Source organism: Meriones unguiculatus, chromosome 5 (assembly GCF_030254825.1).
Source record: "Meriones unguiculatus strain TT.TT164.6M chromosome 5, Bangor_MerUng_6.1, whole genome shotgun sequence".
Lineage (NCBI taxonomy): Eukaryota > Metazoa > Chordata > Mammalia > Rodentia > Muridae > Meriones > Meriones unguiculatus.
Window position 1 is genome coordinate 45,707,292 of NC_083353.1, and position 23,689 is coordinate 45,730,980.

The window sequence follows — 23,689 nt, forward strand, 5'->3', positions numbered from 1 at the left end:
AATCTGTAGATGGCTTTTGGTAAGATGGCCATTTTTACTATGTTAATCCTGCCAAGCCATGAGCATGGGAGATCTTTCCATTTTCTGATGTCTTCTTCTAATTCTTTCTTCAGAGACATGAAATTTTTTTCATACAGATCTTTGACTTGCTTGGTTAGGGTAACACCAAGGTACTTTATGTCATTTGTGGCTAATGTGAAGGGTGTTGTTTCCATAATTTCTTTCTCAGCCCTTTTGTCTTTTGTATACAAGAGGGCTACTGATTTTTTTGAGTTAATTTTGTATATGGCCACTTTGCTGAAGGTGTTTATCAGCTATAGGAGTTCCCTGGTAGAATTTCGGGGGTCACTCAGGTATACTATCATATCATCTGCAAATAGTGATACTTTGAGTTCTTCTTTTCCAATTTGTATTCCCTTGATCTCCTTCAACTGTCTTATTGCTCTATCAAGGACTTCTAAAACTATGTTAAAGAGATATGGAGAGAGTGGGCAGCCTTGCCTTGTCCCTGATTTCAGATTGTTTTAAGTTTCTCTCTGTTTAGCTTGATGTTGGCTCTAGGCTTGCTGTATATTGCCTTTACTATGTTTAGATATGTGCCTTGTATCTCTGATTCTCTCCAATACTTTAAATATGAATGGATGTTGAATTTTGTCAAATGACTTTTAAGCATCTAAGGAGGTTATACGTGTTTTTTTCTTTCAGTTTGTTATTTTGGTCTATCACATTGATGGATTTCCGTATATTGGACCACCCCTGCATACCTGGGATGAAGCCTACTTGGTCATAGTGGATGATATCTTTGATGTGTTCTTGTATTCAGTTTGCAAGTATCTTGTTGAGTATTTTTGCATCAATGTTCATAATGGAGATTGGCCTGAAATTCCCTCTTTTTGGGGGGGTCTTTGTGAGGTTTAGGTACCAAGGAGACTGTGGCTTCATAGAATGAGTTGGGTAGTGTTCTTTCTGTTTCTATTTTGTGGAACAGTTTGAAGAGAACTGGAGTTAACTCTTCTTTGAAGGTCTGCTAGAATTCTGTGCTGAAACCATCTGGTCCTGGGCTTTTTTTTTGGATGAGAAACTCTCAATGACAGCTTCTATATCCTTGGTATATATGGGACTAATTAATTGATTTTCCTGGTCTTGATTCAGCTTTGGTAATTGGAATTGATCAAGAAAATTATCTATTACATTTAGATTTTCAAATTTTTTGGCATATACACTTTTGAAGTATATAAGTCCTAATGACTGTTTGGATTTCCACAGTGTCTATAGTTATATTCTCCTTTTCATTTCTGATTTTATTGATTTGGATGGTGTCTCTCTGCCTTTTAGTTAGCTTGGCTAAGGGTTTGTCGATCTTGTTGATTTTCACAAAGAACCAGCTCTTGCTTCCATTGATTCTTTGAATTGTTTTATTTGTTTCTAATTGATTGATTTCAGCCCTGAGTTTGATTATTTCCAGCCGTCTACTCCTTTTTGGTGTGTCTACTTCTTCCTTTTCTATGATTTGTAGGTGAGACATTAAGTTCTTTGAATGAGTTGTCTTGAATTTCTTCTTGAAGGCACTTAGTCCTATGAATTTCCTCTCAGCACTCCTTTCATTGTGTCGCATAAGTGTGGATATGTTATGCCTTCATTTTCATTGAATTCTAGGAAGACTTTAATTTCTTTCTTTGTTTCTTCCCTGACCCAGCTGTCATTGAGTATCAAGTTGTTCAGTTTCCACGTGTATATAGGCTTTTTGCTATTTCTGTTGTTGTTGATGTCCAGCTTTATTCCATGGTGATCAGATAGGATACAAGGGATTATTTCACTCTTCTTGTATCTGTTGAGCCTTGCTTTGTGACCAACTATATGGTCTATTTTGGAGAAGGTTCCATGAGGTGCTGAGAAGAAGGTAAATATTTTGTGTTTTGGTTTAAGGTTCTGTAAGTGTATGTTAGGTCCATTTGATTCATGACCTCTGTTAGAGACATTGTTTCTTTGTTTCATTTCTGTTTTCTTGACCTATCCTTTGTTGAGAGTGGGGTGTTGAAGTCTCCCACTATTAATGTGTGGAGATCTATGTGTGGTTTAAGTTTTATCAATGTATCTTTTACAAATATGGGTACCCTTGTATTAGGGGCATAGATATTCAGGATTGTGATGTCTTCCTGGTGGAATTTCCCCTTGATGAGTATGAAGTGTCCTTCCCCATCTCTTTTGATTAATTTTGGAAGAAAGTATATTTTATCAGATATTAGAATGGCTACTCCTGCTTGCGTCTTGGGTCCATTTACTTGGAAAGCAGTCTTCCAGCCCTTTACCCTTAGGTAATGACTATCTTTGTGACTTAGGTGTCTTTCTTGTATGCAACAGGTTGCTGAATCTTGTTATCGCATCCATTCTGTTAGTGTCTCATTATTGAAGAATTGAGTCCATTGATGTTGAGAGAAATTAATGACCAGTTGCTGTTAGATCCTGTGATGTTGATGTTGGCTGTGGTCATATGTTTGTGTGCTTGATTGATTTTTGTTTTACTGTAGTGAGGTTAATTATTTCCTGTCTTTTCTTGAAAATAGGTAGGTGTCTTGAATTGTATTTTTCCTTCTAGTGTCTTCTGTAATGCTGGATTTGTGTGTAGGTATTGTTGAAAGTTGTATTTGTCATTGAATATCTTGTTTTCTCTGTCTATGAGGATTGAGAGTATTGCTGGTTATAGTAGCCTGAGCTGACATCTGTGCTCTTTTAGATCCTGCATGATATCTGTCCAGGCCCTTCTGGCTTTCATAGTCTCATTTGAGAAGTCAGGTGTGATTCTGATGGGTTTGCCATTATATGTTACTTGGCATTTTCCCCTTGCAGCTTTTAATATTTTTTTCTTTCTTCGGTATACATACTGTTTTGATTGTTATGTGGCGGGAGGACATTTTTTTCTGGTCTAATTTATTAATTTTTCTGTATGCCTCTTGTATTCTTATTGGCCTCTCTTTTAAGTTGGGGAAATTGCTTCAGTGATTTTGTTGAAAATATTTTCTGGGCCTTTGAGAAGGGAATCTTCTTTTTCCTAGATTCCTATTATTCTTAGATTTTGTCTTTTTATGTTGTCTTGAATTTCTTGGACGGTGTGTGTCAGAAAGCTCAGATGAGGAGGTCGTTGCAGACAGAAGACAAACTAAACAGACACCATAGCAAAGCACCCTGGCTATGAGGAAGACCAACTGAGGCTCTCCACCACCAGAACTCAAGGGGAATGTGAGAAATTTGCATTTCCAGGTCCTCTTCAGACTTACAGAGCCAGAGCAACTGCCAACACTTCTGGGAAAGCCAAAGTCAGAACCACTGGTGCAGAGTATGGATGGCTGTCTAATCAGCCATCACCTCTTGGAGGTGGCTGGAAAGGGACATCTGGTCGCTGAGGAGGCTTGACTCACACTGTTCTGGGCCCAGTATTTCCCCAGTACTGCCTGTTGATGGCCACATGGATGGCTTTTCCCTCAGGGAGCTCTGTCTACCTACACACACAGTCCTGCCAACAGGGAGAGGGGTCAACCAACCAAGAGGTGAAGGAGATAACCTGAGTAGGCTTGGAGGCATGAACAGGCCTGACTTGTTGGAGGACCAGTGAGAGTGTAGGCTTGGTCTAGAGTGGGCCTGGGGTTTCCCTACTGCACAGTTAAGAACTGAATTTGATTCTTTCAAACAACCTTTCCATCTCAGAGCCATCATCAAACTCCTAAACCTCCAGCCCTTTGTGGAGAAATACTTGTGAGTCTGGAATAGAAATTGTTTTATGGCTGGGGACAGCCAGACGAGGAAAGAGCTTTCTGTGTAAGCCTGGTAATCTGAGTTCCATCCCTGAAATCCACCTAGAGGCAGGAGGATAAGGCGGATTCCACAAGTTTGTCTTCCAGCCTCCACAAGTGCACCATACCTCGTTTGTATGCCTTCCCTCCCACACACACTAACAATCAACACATGATTGATTTGAAAAAAGACAACAAAGAAAATGTCTGGCTGGATTTTGTTACTAAGAGTTCTGGGTAGGCTTGACGGAGCCATGCCTAGTGGTCAGCTGGTGATGGAGGCGATGGTGGAGGAGATGGAGGTGGTAGAAATGATACCAGAAGGGAATGAAGACATAGCAGTGAGACAGAAGAAGAGACCATGGCGGTGGTGGCAGTGCCACAGGTGGTAGGAACAGTTGTAGAAGTCGTGGTGAGGATGGGTGACTTGTCCTCAGTGTGGGTGGCAGAATAAGTGAGGAGGGGGTAGGCAACATATAAAAAAAAGAGATGAAGGGGCCTGTGGTGGTGAAGCAGTAGAGGTAGAGCAGGCAATAAAGGTGGTGGAGGTGGCAGAATTGAGGCACGAAATGGTCAAGGTGACAGAAAGTGGTAATGATGGAGATGTATACAGGATAGAGATGGCTGTATTTTTCCAGAGGGAGATGGAGGTATTTGGTCAAGTTTTAATACCAGTGGTAGGGACTGACCACATGGTAGTCAGGGACAGAGATGGTGGGGATGACAAAATGGTGGGTGGTAAAGTTGGCTAGGATGATGGAGAGGGTATATATGGTAGAATTGGTGGGTTTTATTGAGGTGATGGAGACAGTATGGGTGATGGGCTTGATGCAGATGGTGGAGGTAGTCAAGGTGATGGAGGCCATGAAGATGTGGGAGCTGAAAACAGAGGGGTCAATGGCAGTATCAGAAGTGGTGGGGATGATGGAATTGGTGGAGGGATGGAGATAGTGTAGGTGATAGATGGAGAAGGATGGAAGTAATCAAGTTTACGGCTACGGAGTTGGTGGTAGAGGGGGTAAGGAGACATTTATGTGTGAAATATGTGAAGCTCAGTGAGTGGGTAATTCCTTTCCATATTTGATGCAAAAAGGGAAAATTAACTTTTTCTTTAGAATAAGCAGTGAAATCCTTATAATACAGTCTCAGCAGAATCAGGGAGGAAAACCCATGCTCAGCTACTGCCAGTGTCATTTTTCTCTGGGGTTTGTGGAGTTCAGGGTAGGGGCAGAAAAACCCGGATGCTCTGCTAAGTCTGACCGAACACTGTTGGATGTGTGATTTGTAAACACAGCCCTAAGACTAGTTGGGAAAACCTCCCAGGATTAAACTGGTTCAGCCGAAGGCAGAGGGTGGTGGCTGTGGAGCAATAGGCTAAGACTATTGAACTCCTTTGGTTTTCCTGATGAGAGAAAATGGATCCCAAAGCCTTTGCAATGGCTTTGCAACCCTCCAGGGTGCTGGCCACCATTGTTGCGGTTGGAGCCTTAAGGATTGCATTCTTGCTAAGAATCCTACAATGACTGTGTCCCCATTTTACAGATGGAAAACTGTGGCTTTTTGATGGTCACCATTTTTTGTTTTTTGTTTTTCAAGACAGGCTTTCTCTGTGTAGCCCTGGCTGTTCTGTCGTTTACTCTGTATACCAGGCTGATCTCAAACTCAGACAGCCACTTTTCTCTGTCTCCCAAGTGAGAGATTAAAGACTTACACCACACACACACACACACACACACACACACACAAAAAAAAAAAAAAAAAAAAAAAAAAAAAAAAAAAAAAAAAAAAAAAAGGCCAGGTGATCAAAGACCATATAGTTCAGTTCAAAAATCGATTCAAAAATCAGAATTGTATGTAATCTTTATGGTATTAGTAGATTTCCCTGAATCTTAATATAATTGCTGGCTCTCAATATGTAGAATGAGTTGTTTGGCATATAGAAACTGCTGACTTTATTCCTGATGGTTTAGAATTAACTTTATTATTTATGCAACTGCAAAAGGCTTAACAAAAGTAGAAACCCTCCGTTACATATCACGCGGATTCGGTCTCATACAGGCTTTCCAGCTCCATTGGTACAAGCAAATGAGGAAACTGATCAATTACAACACCTCAACATTTCATGAAAGACACAATGTGAAAATTAAAAGTTAATTTTTTTTTCTATAACTTGGGCAACAAGCAAGGAAATAATAAAAAATGTCCCACATGTCCTCTGTATAACCACACTCGACTGCGTGCTGGAAGTAAGCCTGGGGATACGAAAAAAGTGAAATATGGCAGATGGATGTGTTTCATTCTGCAGAATTTGGAAAACAAAGGTATGTACACCGTACCATAGGTGTATAACCAGGATTTCAACGGGCAACTGCTTTAAGTGCTGAAAAGGCTTATTGTGTAATTACACAGTTATTGGAAATAATGGAAATTTTGGGGATACCTTCACAAATTAAGACTAATAATGAACCTAAATATATATCTAGTAAGATGAAGCAATTCTTTCCCTATTATACTATAAATCTTTATACTATAAATGATTTATAAAACTTTATACTATTAATGATTTATAAAATCTTTATACTATAGTATAAAATGATCTTTTTATAACTTATATTATAAAAATTCATAAATCATTCATACTATAGTATAAAGATCATTTAAATGATCTCTATATAATTTATACTATAAAGATTTATAAATCATTTATACTATAGTATACTCTAAATGATAGTATAGTATAAATTATAATACAGTATAAATGATTTGTAAATCATTTATACTATAGTATATTATAAAGGATAGTATAAGTATAAATTATATCATTTATACTATATATAGCATCATTTATACTATACTATCATTTATACTATATATAGTATCATTTGTACTACACAATCATTTAAATGATAGTATAATATAAAGGATAGTATAGTATAAATTATACCATTTATACTATATATAGTATCATTTATACTGTACTACCATTTATACTTTACTATCCTTTATAGTATACTAAAGTATAAATGATTTATAAATCACTTATACTATACTATAATTTATACTATACTATCATTTATTGTATACTATAGTATAAATGATTTATAAAACTTTATAGTATAAATTATATAGAGATCATTTAAATGATCTTTATGCTATAGTGTAAATGATTTATAAATCTTTATAATAATATAAGTTATATAAACATCAATTTATACTATAGTATAAAGATTTTATAAATCATTTGTAGTATAAAGTTTTATAAATCATTTATAGCATAACGATTTTATAAATCATTTATAGTATAAAGTTTTATAAAATCATTTATAGTATAAAGATTTATAGTATAATAGGCAAAGAATTGCTTCATCTTACTAGATATATATGTAGGTTCATTATCAGTCTTAATTTGTGAAGGTATCCCCAAAATTTTCATTATTTTCATTATTTCCAATAACTGTGTAATTTACACAATCAGCCTTTTCAGCACTTAAAGCAGTTGCCCGTTGAAACCCTGGGTATACACCTATGGTATGGTGTACATACGTTTGTTTTCCAAATTGTGCAGAATGAAACACATCCATCTGCCATATTAAATGTCCATCCTATGGGCTTAGAGTTGCTCAAGAGTGTTTCGGGTGTGGAAGTACATTGGGGACATGCTGTTGAAGACAGAAGCTATCTTCATGGACCTTTGTCCTACATTCAAGTTCCGGGAAGCGCCAGGATGGATGGACCATACATGGTCAATCACACAGACATCTGTGTGTCTCACGATGTGATACTTGTTGCCACACTCTAGGGAGAAAGAACACAAGAGATGAAGTCTTACCACTGTGATACTAGGATGGAAAGATAAGGCTTCCCAGAACTCTCCCCAAAGGCTGTTGCAAGGCTGATTAACTGTGCAAGAATATGCAAAGGGCAGAGACTTGAAGAAATGGAAGCAGCCTTAAGATCTGTCCAGCTGGTACATACACGAGGTAGGGGCTTGAGGCTGCCATGACAAAGGGACACAGTGGGTTGCTCCTCCAAGAGTCTCTAGTTAGACTTGTCAGGACACCTATCACACCCTCACAGTGTGGCATGTGGTGGTGAGTGTGGGATCCAATGTGAATGGTCGCCTTGAAGGAACAAGAATAGATATGCAAGAGGTGAGTAACTAGCACAGAATTGGTGTCAAGAGAGGGCACAGCTACCACTGCAGTCACTCCAAGACTGAGTTTTCCAGGCTTTGTTCTGAGTTGGGTCTGAGGACTCAAGCAATGTAACCTGTGATGGGTTTGGCATGTGTGTGGGTGCTGGGCACTTGCAAAAGGATGGCAGGAGGCTCCTTCTAAAGAATTCCCATCAGGCTGCTTGTAGGCCTCAATTCTCAACCTGGGAACCCATCTTGGGGCAGGTAGGACAGGCAGACTGGAAACTATAGCACTAGGGAGAGATTAGTTACAAAGGACAGAAGGAAAAGTGAATAAAATGAAGTGAAGTAATGCACTCACCTGGTGCTGAGGGTGGCTCCAAGGACCCTTTTCATTGGAGTCATGTTCTTACATGAGGCGGCCTTTGTCTTAGCAGGTGGCAGGCAGCAGCAGCACAGATGTCTGAGGCCGTTCATGATTGTCATCTTCACCCGCTTCCAGCGTTGACGCTGGTTGTGGGGGGAAGCTGTGCCAGTGTCCTGAGGCTGGCCAGGTGTGATGTTATCCTCGGTCCCTTGCTGAGGGAGAGCTGTGCCAGCTTCCTGAGGCTGGCCAGGTGTGATGTCGTCCTTGGTCTCTTCCTGAGGGAGACCTGTGCCAGCATCCAGAGGCTGGCCAGGTGTGATGTTATCCTCGGTCCCTTGCTGAGGGAAAGCTGTGCCAGCTTCCTGAGGCTGGCCAGGTGTGATATCGTCCTCGGTCTCTTGCTGAGGGAGACCTGTACCAGCGTCCTGAGGCTGGCCAGGTGTGATGTCGTCCTCAGTCTCTTGATGAGGGAGAGGTGTGCCAGCATCCTGAGGCTGGCCAGGTTTGATGTCGTCCTCGGTCTCTTGCTGAGGGAGACTTGTGCCAGCGTCCAGAGGCTGGCCAGGTGTGATGTCATCCTCGGTCCCTTGCTGAGGGAGAGCTGTGCCAACTTCCTGAGGCTGGCCAGGTGTGGTGTCGTCCTCGGTCTCTTGCTGAGGGAGACCTGTGCCAACTTCCTGAGGCTGGCCTGGTGTGATGTCGTCCTCGGTCTCTTGCTGAGGGAGAGCTGTGCCAGTGTCCTGGGGCTGTCCAGGTGTGATGTCGTCCTCGATCTCTTGCTGAGGGAGAGCTGTGCCAGCGTCCAGAGGCTGGCCAGGTGTGATGTCATCCTCGGTCCCTTGCTGAGGGAGAGCTGTGCCAACTTCCTGAGGCTGGCCAGGTGTGGTGTCGTCCTCAGTCTCTTGCTGAGGGAGACCTGTGCCAACTTCCTGAGGCTGGCCTGGTGTGATGTCATCCTTGGTCCCTTGCTGAGCGAGAGCTGTGCCAGCTTCCTGAGGCTGGCCAGGTGTGATATCGTCCTCGGTCTCTTGCTGAGGGAGACCTGTACCAGCGTCCTGAGGCTGGCCAGGTGTGATGTCGTCCTCAGTCTCTTGATGAGGGAGCGGTGTGCCAGCATCCTGAGGCTGGCCAGGTTTGATGTCGTCCTCGGTCTCTTGCTGAGGGAGACTTGTGCCAGCGTCCAGAGGCTGGCCAGGTGTGATGTCATCCTCGGTCCCTTGCTGAGGGAGAGCTGTGCCAACTTCCTGAGGCTGGCCAGGTGTGGTGTCGTCCTTGGTCTCTTGCTGAGGGAGACCTGTGCCAACTTCCTGAGGCTGGCCTGGTGTGATGTCGTCCTCGGTCTCTTGCAGAGGGAGAGCTGTGCCAGTGTCCTGGGGCTGTCCAGGTGTGATGTCGTCCTCGATCTCTTGCTGAGGGAGAGCTGTGCCAGCGTCCAGAGGCTGGCCAGGTGTGATGTCATCCTCGGTCCCTTGCTGAGGGAGAGCTGTGCCAACTTCCTGAGGCTGGCCAGGTGTGGTGTCGTCCTCAGTCTCTTGCTGAGGGAGACCTGTGCCAACTTCCTGAGGCTGGCCTGGTGTGATGTCATCCTCGGTCTCTTGCAGAGGGAGAGCTGTGCCAGTGTCCTGGGGCTGTCCAGGTGTGATGTCGTCCTCGATCTCTTGCTGAGGGAGAGCTGTGCGAGCGTCCAGAGGCTGGCCAGGTGTGATGTCATCCTCGGTCCCTTGCTAAGGGAGAGATGTGCCAGCTTCCTGAGGCTGGCCATGTGTCTTGTCTTCCTCGTTCTCTTCCCGATGGAGACCTGTGTCAGCGTCCGGAGGCTGGCCAGGTGTGATGTCATCCTCAGTCTCTTGCTGAGGGAGACCTGTACCAGCGTCCTGAGGCTGGCCGGGTGTGATGTCGTCCTCGGGCTCTTGCTGAGGGAGAGCTCTGCCAGCGTCCTGAGGCTGGCTAGGTGTGATGTCGTCCTCGGTCTCTTGCTGAGGGAGACCTGTGCCCGCGTCCAGAGGCTGGCCAGGTGTGATGTCATCCTCGGGCTCTTGCTGTGGGAGAGCTCTGCCAGCTTCCTGAAGCTGGCCAGGTGTGGTGTTGTCCTGGGTCTCTTGCTGAGGGAGAGCTGTGCCAGCATCCTGAGGCTGGCCAGGTGTGGTGTTGTCGCCCTCGTTCTCTTCCTCCTTGGTCTCTTCAGTTATGATGGTATCCTCCTTGATCTCTTTTGTTGTGATGGTATCTCGTATGATGGTGTCTGGTATGATGGTGTTTCCCTCGTTCTCTTCCTCCTTGGTCTCTTCAGTCATGGTGTCCTCCTTGATCTCTTTTGTCGTGATGGTGTCTCATATGATGTTGTCTGGTATGATGGTGTTTGGTATGATGGTGTCTGGTATGATGGTGTCCTCCTTGGTCAATTTTAGTGTGATGGTGTGTGGTAGGATGGTTTATTGGGGCAGGTGGGACAGGGAGATTGGAAACTATATCACTATGGGGAGAAGTTTTTTTTTTTTTTAAATATGGAACACTTCACGAATTTGCATGTCATCCTTGCGCAGGGGCCATGCTAATCTTCTCTGTATCGTTCCAATTTTAGTATATGTGCTGCCGAAGCAAGCACGAGAAGTTTTACTTTGTGGAAAAGATCATATTTCCTGCCAAGAAACGGGGAGTAAAGGACAATCACTACCCAGAGGGCAGTCTGTGATGTTTATGCAGGCTGGGGGAGAGAGCAAGGGATCAGTGTGCCATATAAAGCTTTAGGGCACCTCTGCACCTCAGCCCTTCCCCTCTGAGGAAGCCCCAGTGGAAAGCCAGCCCCTCCTGCCTGGGATTTTACCTGGACAGATCTGCACTGGGATAGGTCCTGTGCAGAATGCTCCTGTGACCACACTGGCTTCTGGACATCTGGCCTGGCTTCCCCGAGAGGCTTTTCACATCTCATCCAGGCTGATCCCCAACCCATGGCCCACAAGCCATGGAGATGGGGCCTGTCATCTTTAGGACTTCAAAGCAAAAAGACACAGGTAAGTGACTCTTACTGACTTTGAAGCACACAGAACTTTCTGTGCTTGCCCTGTAGCACCAAAGTGCCCTACTGGTCTCTCAGCAATCTCTGTTGACTTTGCCATGCCCCACCTGTTCCTCTTCCTGCTTTATCAGCATATGTATACAATCTACTTCTTGCTTAACAAGCCTGAGGTCACATTACCGGGATTTCTATGGTATTGGTTTTTCTGAAGTGACAGAGGTTGTTAAGATCACAGGTGTGCCACAGTGGGCAAATTATCATTAGTTACAAAGGACAGAAGGAAAAGTGAATAAAATGAAGTGAAGTAATGCACTCACCTGGTGCTGAGGGTGGCTCCAAGGTCCCTTTTCATTGGAGTCATGTTCTTACATGAGGCGGTCTTTGTCTTAGCAGGTGGCAGGCAGCAGCAGCACAGATGTCTGAGGCCGTTCATGATTGTCTTCTTCACCCGCTTCCAGCGTTGACGCCGGTTGCGGGGGGAAGCTGTGCCAGTGTCCTGAGGCTGGCCAGGTGTGATGTCGTCCTCGGTCTCATGCTGAGGGAGACCTGTGCCAGCATCCTGAGGTTGGCCAGGTGTGATGTTGTCCTTGGTCTCTTGCTGAGGGAGAGCTGTGCCAGCATCCTGAGGCTGGCCAGGTGTGATGTCGTCCACGGTCTCTTGCTGAGAGAGAGCTGTGCCAGCTTCCTGAGGCTGGCCAGGTGTGATGTCGTCCTCGGTCTCTTGCTGAGAGAGAGCTGTGCCAGCTTCCTGAGGCTGGCCAGGTGTGATGTCGTCCTTGGTCTCTTGCTGAGGGAGAGCTGTGCCAGCATCCTGAGGCTGGCCAGGTATAGTATTGTCCTCGGTCCCTTGCTGAGGGAGAGCTGTGCCAGCATCCTGAGGCTGGCCAGGTGTGATGTTGTCGTCTTTGGTCTCTTCCTGTGGGGAAGCTATGCCAGCGTCCTGAGGCTGGCCAGCTGTGATGTTGTTCTACTGGGTCTCTCCCTCCTCGGTCTCTTCCTCCTCCCTCACTTCAGGCATGGTGTCCTCCTTGATGATGTTCACTCTCAGGGAAATGATTGCTTCCTGAGCATCGATGTCTTCCTGTGTTAGAGTCTTTTCCTCTGCGACTATAGTAGACTCTATCTCTATGACTGTTGTCATCTCCGATAAATCCTCAGAGGAGGAGCTTGAGCTGTCCTCTTCCTCCAGGAAACTCCAGGATTCAGATTGGTGACTGTAGGACATGTGGCTCTCTAAGTCACTTGTACCCTCATTCTGGGATGTTCTAGAAGAGTTGGTGTATAGACCCAGAGATATATGGTCACTATCAGTGTGGCTGTCACGTGATCCAACCTGTGAAAAATAAATATTCATTTCCAGGATGCTGCCCTTGATGGACTTAGCAATAGGACAGCCCAGGTGGAGAGGGTGTGTGTCTGGATGGCAGCATAGGGTGGCAGGCATGCTATGGCATCTGGCAAGTTTCCTGGAATAATGCTCCTCCTCTTTTTCCTGGCCCTTAGATGGCAAGGTAAAGGTATAGGGAACAGGTTCAGCTCTCCTTAGGGATCCAGGATAAGTGTAAAGCTCTGTCAGGCGGAGGACAGTGCCTGGCTGCCTGGTTTTCACAGGATTCACCTGGTTGTGGCCATAGTCTCCCGCAGGTGACTGGTGTTGCAATATAAGATAAGTTGCCATCACCTCGTCATATTTTTGGTCTCTCAGGGATTCAATGATTTCTTCAGGCTTATAGCCCATGACTCTCATGGTCCCAACAATGCTAGGGCTCGGGGTGCCTGGGAGGCTAGGGGTGGAAGTAGGTGGTGAACGTGCCTCACTGGCCCTGATCATGGGGCGCCTCAAGATGTCCTTGATGGTGGGCCTTCTTCCGGGATTGATTATCAGTAATTCCAAGATGACATTGAAAATGTCGATAGAAACATGCTTAGGAATGGTGAAGTTGCCTGAGGTGACCTCGTTCCTCATGCCTGCCACAGATTTGGCTTGGAAAGGGAAGTGCCCAGCCACCATGAGAAAGAGGAGAATCCCTAAACACCACATGTCGATGGGGTAAGCATCGTATTCCCCAGGCGCAAAGAGTTCTGGGGCACAATAGGGCAGAGTGCCACAGAAACCCCGCAGCTTCTGCCCAGGAGTTACTTTCACAGCGAGGCTAAAATCAATCAGCTTGGCATTCCCCCTGCAGTCCATAAGGATGTTGGTGGCTTTTATATCTCTATGGACAACTTGATTGTTATGACAGTAATTCACTGCATGCACCACCTGAGTAAATATCCTTTCAGCCTCGCACTCCGGTAGAGACCCCCGTTCCAGGATCCTCCGCAGCAGCTCTCCCTCTGAGGCATGCTCCATCACCAGGTAGGTGATCTCTTCCGTCTCGATCACGTGAAAAAGTTTGATAATATTGGGGTGGTTTATGGATTTCATAACGCTTATTTCACTGTTAAAAATCGAGTTGTACTTCTTATTTCTAAGGAGTTTTACAGCCACACAGGTCACAGTGGGAACATGGAAGGCGAGTTTCACTTCAGAAAAATGTCCGTGTCCCAGAGTCCTCATCATTCTATAGTCGGTGTTGAAGGGGTCCTCCACAGAGGAGCAGGCCTCCATGTCCTGCTTCAGAGTCAGGCCCTCCTCCTTCATATGGCTAGAGCCAAAGAGTTCAATGAGAAAGTTGACAGACTTAAAATCAGGCCTAGGAGAGTATTTAGAGCTATGAATTTCTACATCCAAAAGACTAGGAAAGGAAGGAAGGAAGAGGTCAGACACATTTCAGACCACCTAACTGGGTACTTAAATGCTTAGATAGACAAGAATGAAGTATGTTCCAAAGCAGTGTAGAGCAAAATATGACAGATTGGTTTGACAGGAATCAACTGCAAACTGGCAGAACCAACCAAAGGATTCTAGAAACTAAGAGCCACTGATAAGAAAGGACGGTCATCCCCTGACCCTGAGCTCACCTGTACTGGAAGACAGCAGGCACGAATAAAATTAGATGCGAGAGAAGTATATAGAACAACAGACACCTCCCAAGCCCAGTGGTGTCCGTGCGGGGCAACCAGCCCCTGAGTCCAGGTACAACTAGCTCTGCAAAGGACCTACCGAAATTTGGTTCTTAGGATCCAGGTCAGGTGGCTCACAATTACTCCGAACCCAGCTCTAGGAGATCCTACACCACGGGCCTCTGAGGGCATCCATACACATGTTCACATACCCACACGCAAGTGCACTCTCTGCTACTACACATCAATTACATGGTGATAATGTCTATCTAGATAATGCTACAGGCAGTTATGATCTCCCACAGAAGAGCTGCACATCAAACCTAGTTCCAAGAGTACATGCTCTTGAAATGGTGGGCCAGCTCTCCAGATTACCCCATTCGCAAAAATCTTTACTTTAAAACAAAGAGGGTCCCTTACATGAATTGGAGGAGACTTTCTGTGTATAAAATAAACATAATAAAATGTTCTCAGATAGAAAACAGAATGAACTTACTATGATCGTTCAAAATCTTCAAAAATCCAGGAATGTCTTGTCACGGTGCAGAAAACCAGTTACTCTCTATTTTGCTCTGTAAGACAAGAGGAGTGGAGAATGGTGTGAGTGTGTGAGGGAGGGAATAGAAAGAGAGTTTATGTTTATTAAACAAACATAATAAAATATTGTAGGTTAGAGAACAGAAGGCACTTACTATATGGTGGTCAAAAGAGCTTCTAAAATGCGAGTATAGTCTGTCACGGGCACAGAAGTCCAGTTGCTCTCCAACCAAGAGCTTCTGTTCTGTAAGACAAGAAGCAGGCTCAGCCAGAGCCTTAAGTGGATAGGTGTCACAATGGCTCCTTGTGATGTCAGAGCAAGGAATGGACCAGTTCCCTCACATTCTGTCCTCAGGGACAGGAAAGCTGGTCTAGGGCAGTGGGGCAGTAGGGGCCTGAGAAAGCTGGTTACACTCCAGTGTCTGTCCACAGTGATGCCCAGAGGCCCACCTCTTCCTGCTAGGCCCACTGCCCAAGGTCCACAGTTTGCCCCACGTGGTGCCACCTGCTTGGAACAATGTTCAAACACTTGATTCTTTGTGGGACTTTTGACACCCAAACCTTAAGGAGGACACACACACACACACACAAACACACTCTACATCTAGACATGACACAACTAGCTGTGCCCTGACTGAGAGTCCTTCAAGGGTCAGCTGATGGACCTTAGACAAGAGGTTGGGGTGAAAGTCAGGAAAGTCTCATAAAGGATAAACACTTGGCAGTTGGAAAAGCTAGAAAAGTGGAGGCAGGAGGATCAGTTCAAGTCCTCTTTGGCCACACAGGGATGCTGAGGCCAGCCTGTGCTACAGGAGACCCTGCCTCACCAAATACAAAAGCAATAGCAAAGAGAAGATGAGGAAGGACTGCTTTTGTTTTCTGCATGACCTAGGTTCCCAACTGCTTCAAAAGTTCAAGGTTGCTGTTACACACAGGGCCTAGCCACAAGTGCTTGTGACAACAACGCTTGAGGGTGGAGGGCTGATCAGCCATTTCCATGCTCCTGAAGCTAGGCTGCTGTCACCTCCCACCAAAAGTCATCAGTTTTTCACATTAAGTGGACCTCACAGCACCCACCCAAGCTGCGGGACATACGCCAGAGAAACTGGGTGGAAGTTTACAGGAGGTCAACAAGGATGTTCATTCTTCAGAGAACATGCATCACTAACTTGAGCACTGGATAGCAAGTCTAGTCAACTAAACCATCACACAATGAAAGGGAGACACAGGTACCGTTCAGCAAAGGGCAACAAAGTGCAACTTGCCAGTTCTGTAATCAGATATCAGATTTTTGGAAGTCACAGACCATAGACCCTCCTCTCATCACCAATACCTTGGCAAAACAGAAAGGAACCTGAAGGGCTTTGTTGCTGGACCATGAAGGTTCTGTTACCCACTGCCTTTCCCCAAACATGAACAGATTAAGGTTGGAGGAAGGAGTTTTATCCAAGCCTAGACTTGGAAATTTGGGTAGATTGCCCTTGACAATAAAAAGTCCCCTGCTTCTCCAAAAAGACAGGTGCTTATTTTGGGGCTTGGGGTCTGTGCAGTGCTGGGCAGATAATTCCAGCACTAGGCGGTTTTTGTTCCTGAATATGTTCTTTGACCTGTAGGACCAGCAGAACTCTAGAGCACAGGCTCAACTCTTTGCTTCAAAATCATTATTGCCCTCCCCTCTGGTGCCTGATAACACCCTAGCTTCGTGCCATAATCGCCCTCCTTAAAACAGAAGATAACCCATGAATGTACAGCTGCAGGCAGAGAGAAGGACAGAAGTAGGCTGGAGGGACAGGGCATGGCAAGTCTCACCAAGGAAAGTCCCATCCTTCCTCAAAGAACAAGCTCCTTTTAGACTTACACTTATTCTATCCATGAATTCCTTTTCATCTGCCCTGTTCCACCATCACCATCACAAGATCAGAGCTGACGCTTGTCTCTAGCCCCTTTGTTGGACTCATGCCTCTTGACCTGCCAGGAAGATCCTGAGATAACCAGCTAGGAGGAGACTTTGTGCTAGAGCCCAGAGACACATTGGTGTCCTTCCTTAAGAGACCATCCCGTGTGTCCATCAGTCCTCTGGACAGGAGTCCACGGCACTTGGCCCGTACTTGTACTTGGGAAGCAAGGTGCTGAACAGCAAAGCGAAAGAGTGAGGGGCTTGGAAGGGGTGGGCAGTAGGCAGTGTCATCAGGGGAATGTATTCAAAGTTCTCCATGTACATGTACGGAAGTGTCACTGGGCGATCGATCACTCGTGTTGTGTAGTTGATATAAATACTGTGATAGCGAGATACAATCAAAGTGAGCATGAGATAGATGAAGAATACAACGGTAAGCATAATCATGCCTGAAACCAATGAATGAATAAATAGAGGCGATTGCCACAAAACTGACAGTGTTAGAGGGAAACTCAATCTGCTGAGGGTCAACAGGTCAGGTTGTCCTAGGGGAGCTGGCCAATGCTGTGATTCACCAACTCTCAAACCATTCAGTCTAGCAACCAATGGCTGCCACACTTGATGGGACCAAACCCAATCCCAGTGAGTTCTCTATGTGGCCAGGTTCCACCATTCCTCACAAGGACTCTTTATGATGTCAGAGCAAGGAATGACCTAGCCATGCTTGGGCACCAACCACACTGATTCCCCCAGTTTCTGCCCATAAGGACAGGGAAGGCATGGTAGCAGGAAAGGCAGGTAGCTAAAGGAGTAGGGACCTGAGCCAGCCAGTCAGTTCTGTCCAGTTTTCCCTTGGTGCCAGTGACCCTCTTCCTCCTGTAAGAGGCCAGTTTATGTGCAAATATGCGAAGCTCAGTGAGTGGGTAATTCCTTTCCATATTTGATGCAATAATGGAAAATTAACTTGTTCTTTAAAATAAGCAGTGAAATCCTAATAACACAGTCTCAGTGGAATCAGGGAGGAAAACGCATGCTCAGCTACTGCCAGTGTCATTTTGCTCTGGGGTTTGTGGGGTTCAGGGTAGGGGCAGAAAAACCCGGGTGCTCTGCTAAGTCCAACTGAACACTATTGGGTGTGGGATTTGTGAACACAGCCCTAAGACTAGTTGGGAAAACCTCCCAGGATTAAACTGGTTCACCCGAAGTCAGAGGGTGGTGGCTGTGAAGCAATAGGCTAAGACTATTGAACTCCTTTGGTTTTCCTGATGAGAGAAAATGGATCCCAAAGCCTTTGCAATGGCTTTGCAACCCTCCAGGGTGCTGACCACCATGGTTGATATTGGAGCCTTAAGGATTGCATTCTTGCTAAGAATCCTACAATGACTGTGTCTCCATTTTACAGATGGAAAACTGCGGCTTTTTGATGGTCACCGTTTTTTGTTTTTTTGTTTTTCAAGACAGGCTTTCTCTGTGTAGCCCCTGGCTGTCCTGTCGTTTACTCTGTATACCAGGCTGATCTCAAACTCAGACAGCCACCTTTCTCTGTCTCCCAAGTGAGAGATTAAAGATTTACAACACAGACACAGACACACACACCCACACACACACACACACACACACATAAAAGACAGGTGATCAAAAGACCATATATTTCAGTTCAAAAATCGATTCAAAAATCAAAATTGTATGTAATCCTTATGGTATTAGTAGATTTCCCTGAATCTTAATATAATTGCTGGCTCTCAATATGTAGAATGAGTTGTTTGGCATATAGAAACTGCTGACTTTATTCCTGATGGTTTAGAATTAACTTTATTATTCATGCAACTGCAAAAGGCTTAACAAAAGTAGAAACCCTCCGTTATATATCACGCAGATTCGGTCTCATACAGGCTTTCCAGGTCCATTGGTACAAGCAAATGAGGAAACTGATCAATTACAACACCTCAACATTTCATGAAAGACACGATGTTAAAAGTAAAAGATAATTTTTTTTTCTATAACTTGGGCAACAAGCAAAGAAATAATAAAAAATGTCCCACATGTCCTCTGTATAACCACACTCGACTGCATGCTGGAAGTAAGCCTAGGGATACGAAAAAAGTGAAATATGGCAGATGGATGTGTTTCATTCTGCAGAATTTGGAAAACAAAGGTATGTACACCGTACCATAGGTGTATACCCAGGGTTTCAAAGGGCAACTGCTTTAAGTGCTGAAAAGGCTTATTGTGTAATTACACAGTTATTGGAAATAATGGAAATTTTGGGGATACCTTCACAAATTAAGACTGATAATGAACCTACATATATATCTAGTAAGATGAAGCAATTCGTTGCCTATTATACTATAAATCTTTATACTATAAATGATTTATAAAACTTTATACTATAAATGTTTTATAAAATCTTTATACCATAGTATAAAATGATCTTTATATAACTTATACTATTATAAAGATTTATAAATCATTTATACTATAGTATACTCTAAATGATAGTATAGTATAAATGATATCATTTATACTATATATAGTATCATTTATACTATACTCCCATTTATACTTTACTTATATTACAATTTATAGTATAAGTATAAATTATATCATTTATACTATATATAGTATCATTTATACTATACTATCATTTATACTATATATAGTATCATTTGTACTCTACTATCATTTAAATGATCGTATAATATAAAGGATAGTATAGTATAAATTATACCATGTATACTATGTATAGTATCATTTATACTATACTATCATTTATAGTATATATAGTATCATTTATACTATACTATCATTTATACTATATATAGCATCATTTATACTATACTACCATTTATACTTTACTATCCTTTATAGTATACTAAAGTATAAATGATTTATAAATCACTTATACTATACTATAATTTATCCTATACTATCATTTATTGTATACTATAGTATAAATGATTTATAAATCTTTATATTATAAATTATATAGAGGTCATTTAAATAATCTTTTTACTATAGTGTAAATGATTTATAAATCTTTATAATAATATAAGTTATATAAAGATCATTTTATACTATAGTATAAAGATTTTGTAAATCATTTATGCTATACAGTCTAGGGAGAAAGAACACAAGAGATGAAGTCTTACCACTGTGATACTAGGATGGAAAGATAAGGCTTCCCAGAACTCTCCCCAAAGGCTGTGCAATGCTGATTAACTGTGCAAGAATATGCAAAGGGCAGAGACTTGAAGAAATGGAAGCAGCCTTAAGATCTGTCCAGCTGGTACATACACGAGGGAGGGGCTTGAGGCTGCCATGACACAGGGACACAGTGGGTTGCTCCTCCAAGAGTCTCTAGTTAGACTTGTCAGGACACCTATCACACCCTCACAGTGTGTCATGTGGTGGTGAGTGTGGGATCCAATGTGAATGGTCGCCTTGAAGGAACAAGAATAGATATGCAAGAGGTGAGTAACTAGGGCAGAATTGGTGTCAAGAGAGGGCACAGCTACCACTGCAGTCACTCCAAGACTGAGTTTTCCAGGCTTTGTTCTGAGTTGGGTCTGAGGACTCAAGCAATGTAACCTGTGATGGATTTGGCATGTGTGTGGGTGCGGGGTTCTTGCAAAAGGATGGCAGGAGGCTCTTTCTAAAGAATTCCCATCAGGCTGCTTGTAGGCCTCAGTTCTCAAAATGGGAACCCATCTTGGGGCAGGTAGAACAGGCAGACTGGAAACTATAGCACTAGGGAGAGATTAGTTACAAAGGACAGAAGGAAAAGTGAATAAAATGAAGTGAAGTAATGCACTCACCTGGTGCTGAGGGTGGCTCCAAGGTCCCTTTTCATTGGAGTCATGTTCTTACATGAGGCGGCCTTTGTCTTAGCAGGTGGCAGGCAGCAGCAGCACAGATGTCTGAGGCCGTTCATGATTGTTATCTTCACCCGCTTCCAGCGTTGACGCTGGTTGTGGGCGGAAGCTGTGCCAGTGTCCTGAGGCTGGCCAAGTGTGATGTTGTCCTCGGTCTCTTTTTGAGGGAGAGCTGTGCCAGCGTCCTGAGGCTGGCCAGGCCTGATGTTGTCACCCTCGTTCTCTTCCTCCTTGGTCTCTTCAGTTATGATGGTATCCTCCTTGATCTCCTTTGTCGTGATGGTGTCTCATATGATGGTCTCTGGTATGATGGTGTTTGGCACGATGGTGTCTGGTATGATGGTGTCCTCCTTGGTCAATTTTAGTGTGATGGTGTGTGGTAGGATGGTGTATTGGGGCAGGTGGGACAGGGAGATTGGAAACTATATCACCATGGGGAGAAGTTTTTTTTTTTTTTTAAATATGGAACACTTCACGAATTTGCATGTCATCCTTGCGCAGGGGCCATGCTAATCTTCTCTGTATCGTTCCAATTTTAGTATATGTGCTGCCGAAACAAGCACGAGAAGTTTTACTTTGTGGAAAAGATCATATTTCCTGCCAAGAAACGGGGAGTAAAGGACAATCACTCCCCAGAGGGCAGTCTGTGATGTTTATTCAGGCTGGGTGAGAGAGCAAGGGATCAGTGTGCCACATGAAGCTTTAGGGCACCTCTGCACCTCAGCCCTTCCCCTCCCCTCAGTGCTGGAGGCTACAAGAACTCACACCCTGCATGGCTTTTACATAGGTATTGAAGATTCAAATTCAGTCTTTATGCTTGTGCAGAAAGCACTGTTACCTCACCTCTACCCAGCCCAGACCCCTCCACCCCTCCAGCTTTTCATTTGTTTTCAGAAGATTACTGTGTTTTCTTCTTGTTCTGAATGGTCATTCTACACCAATTAAGAATTCTCCACTGTGCCATTCCTCAACCCCTGGCAAACACCATTGCATTTTCCTTTCTTGAAAAATTACAGTACAGTACTCTCAGTTCCACCCCTAGATGTACAGAAGCTTGTCATTCTGTGACTGACATGTCACGGGAAGTATGTGTTCCTCTGTGGTGGACCTACACCTACAGGTGGCTTTCCTTCCTGTTTAAGCTGAGTAATAGTCCATGATATATAAAGGCCACATGTGGTTGGTACATTCATCTGCTTACGGACAGAGAGTTATTTCCATCGTGGCTGTGGTTAAGTGCTGTTAATATAAACAAGCAAGCATCTGAGACTTTGAATCAATTATTTTTCCATAACTATGAAAGAACTGTTGATGAATGATATGCGATTTTGTGATAATGCATCCATATTTAATTAGGTAAAATACAAAGTGTTAAGGTGATTGGCTTATTAAAAAGTGCTACACAGTGTAGCTTATTGATAAGTGCACAGAGCACCCTAATCTGTGATGTGTAACAGGTGGCCCCTGCTGACACCAAGCAGAAATGCGCATGAAGACATTTGGCTCAAATTTCCACAGGTGTTGTAACCCACATTTCAATGGAAGCAGTTTAACAAAGCAGGAGTCATTTGTTCAGTTTTCTGGAGGAGCATGAACACTAGCCTGGGATTCACCATCTGTCAGCGAGCATCTGTCAGTTGGCTCCTTAAGTGAACTCGTCTTTCCCTCACTAGGTAAGCATTTGCTGTCCTCCCCACCAAGGATCGTAAGAAGCAAACAATTCGTTTCTCAGAGCCAATTAACAGCAAGGGGCTGACGGTGGTGTAGCCATTGGAGACCATCATGTGGATACTGTGGTGGACTGGGTCACTGTCCTGCATCAGTCTTGAGGCAGATATGATGCAGTCCAAACAGTACATCAGGACGAAGAAGTTCATGATCAGCAGGATGGTCCTGGTGGCCCATTGCAGTGGGGACACTTTTGCAGAAAGGCTGGTTCTGTGAAGGCGCCGAGCCTGTTTCTTGTGTCTGCACAAGAGAGCCACCATGTACCCACTGCAGAGGGCCATGAGACCTAGAAAAGACACATCTCGAAATATCCTCAGTATGGAAAATAAGGGTCTGCTGCTATACTCCATAGGTAAAATAATGCAAGATTCTGTGACAAATATGAGACCATGTGAGGTGACATTGTACTCAGCAACATAGGAGAAGGAGAAGTGAGCACCACAGGACATGTAAAGGCCCATAGCACAGGAAGGGGGCACAGGCTCTGCTGTGGGGATTTAGGTTTGAATTTTGCCAGACAGGTGCTTCTGGGACTGAGGATGATGGCCTGAAGGATGCTCAGCAGGCAGGTGACACAAAGAGAGAGGCCCCTCAAAAGCCTGTGCAAGTGGAACAGGGAGTTACACTTGATGTCATTCTACATATTCTGAGATGCAAGAATGTCAGCAGCTGCGAACCCAATGACTGTTAGCATCCCAAGGTGGATGAGGGCCAAGAGACTGATGAGTGGGTCAATGATCCGGAGCCTGCTTTCAAGAAGGAACTCAAAAAGGTGGAAGAGGAAGAGGATAATGTTGAAGGAGATCCCAATGCCTACTTCAGAGAAAAATGTATAATGTGTCAACAACTCCATAAAGGGTCTTGATTCTTCTCATTGTATGAGACAAGGAAATAGAGTAAACATTTGAGAAGAAAGGCAAGAGAAATTATTCATCACAAACAGTAACAGCAACATTGATATCAAACACTATTGCCTTTAGGAATATTGGTGGGCCCAGCCCAATACACCCCTCAGTATTCAAGTTTTCCTGAGTGCCAAACATTCTCATTGTCAGTCATGCCTGGATTGTGTACCTATAGGTGGGCTCCCTTGCTGCTTCAAGTTTCCTGTGTATTAAAATGATCATGTATTACAGAAATGATTCCTTACCACTGCCTCATTTTGAGTTTTTTGGGGGCATTGCCTGGTTTTTGTTTTGTCATCTTGTCAGGTATAGGAAAAGCTTCAAAAGTTTTGATTATTTCCCCTTTCTGTTTCCATTGTTGCACTAAAACATCATAATCAAAACTGGCATAGAGGAGGACAGGGTTTATTTGGATTAACTCTCAGGTCATAGACCATC

At 44.1% G+C, this 23,689-nt stretch overlaps 2 non-coding genes and 1 pseudogene across 2 annotated transcripts; all 3 read right to left on the reverse strand.

Annotated features, from left to right (window-relative positions):
• Nucleotides 1-4,453: 4,453 nt before the first annotated feature.
• LOC132654129 (vomeronasal type-1 receptor 90-like) lies at nucleotides 4,454-23,221 on the reverse strand (annotated as a pseudogene).
• On the reverse strand, nucleotides 10,789-10,895 carry LOC132654467 (U6 spliceosomal RNA). Its single transcript, XR_009592108.1, has one exon. It is a non-coding gene; the product is annotated as a U6 spliceosomal RNA (small nuclear RNA).
• LOC132654464 (U6 spliceosomal RNA) lies at nucleotides 21,075-21,181 on the reverse strand. The gene has a single exon (XR_009592105.1). It is a non-coding gene; the product is annotated as a U6 spliceosomal RNA (small nuclear RNA).
• Nucleotides 23,222-23,689: the final 468 nt, after the last annotated feature.